This window comes from Odontomachus brunneus, unplaced genomic scaffold, assembly GCF_010583005.1.
Source record: "Odontomachus brunneus isolate Ranch 3 - 2012 unplaced genomic scaffold, Obru_v1 Obru_scaffold_089, whole genome shotgun sequence".
NCBI lineage: Eukaryota > Metazoa > Arthropoda > Insecta > Hymenoptera > Formicidae > Odontomachus > Odontomachus brunneus.
Window position 1 is genome coordinate 125,826 of NW_022639539.1, and position 1,168 is coordinate 126,993.

The following is a 1,168-nucleotide window of genomic DNA, read 5'->3' on the forward strand; positions in this document are numbered from 1 at the left end:
ACGCTCAGAACTTTTTACTTCACCTAATATAAAGAAAATAGGAAGTATAGATTTTGAGATTTTAGGTGATATTAATGAGTGCAATATAGCTGATAAATTTAATTTATATTACATATAAAATATTAATAATATAGTAAATTCTATCAAAGTTAATAGATCCGACAATGATTTATTCGAATATTGAATGAATATAAATAAAAAATTTGTTTATATTATCAAAAACCAAAGAATTATGAAAAACTTTGAGAGTATCAAGATAGAACAGTTAGATAAAATTATTATGGGATTGCCAAAAAAGAAAGGTACGGATGAGGGGATAACTAATGATATATTGTAGGCACTTTTTCCTATAATAAAAGAGGAATTTTTAAATATAATAAATAATTCTTTGAGGGAAGGTCGATGTCCAGAAGGTTGGAAAACATCTACGATAATACCGATTCCAAAGATAGATAAAGCGAAAAGAGCGAGCGAATATTGATCTATTAATATGCTACCAATATTCGAGAAAGTGTTAGAATTAGTAGTAAAAAAACAATTTGAAATATACTTGGAATATAACGATATTATAACAGAACATCAGTCGGGATTTAAAAAATACTATTCGTGCGAAACAGCGATTCAAAACGTCATCGACGAATGGGAATTAATAGTAAGCGAAGGAAAAATGATAGGAGTAATTGTGATGGATCTTAACAAAGCGTTTGAAACAATAGACAGAGAAAGATTATTTAAAAAAATGTATCAGTATGGAATTAGAGGAATGGCCCTAGAATGGTTTAAATCATATTTAAATAATCGAAAACAGCAGGTGCGATTCAATCATACATGGTCCAAATTATTGACAACAGAATACGGAGCGCCACAAGGTTCTGTGCTGGGACCTTTGCTATTTATACTATATATTATATAAATGATATAACTGAAGTCTGTCCAGAAGGGTGCAACATAAAAATGTTCAGACGACACGCTTATATACGTAAGTAGAGAAAGTAGCAAGGATATAGAAATAAAAATGAACTCGGTTTTCGATATAATAGAACATTGGATAAAAATAAATAAGCTAAAAATGAATGCTGCTAAAACAAAATATATGATAGTTAGAAATATTCGAGAAGAATTGAGACATAATACTAGTTTGAAATGTCTGGATGGAATTGAAATAGAA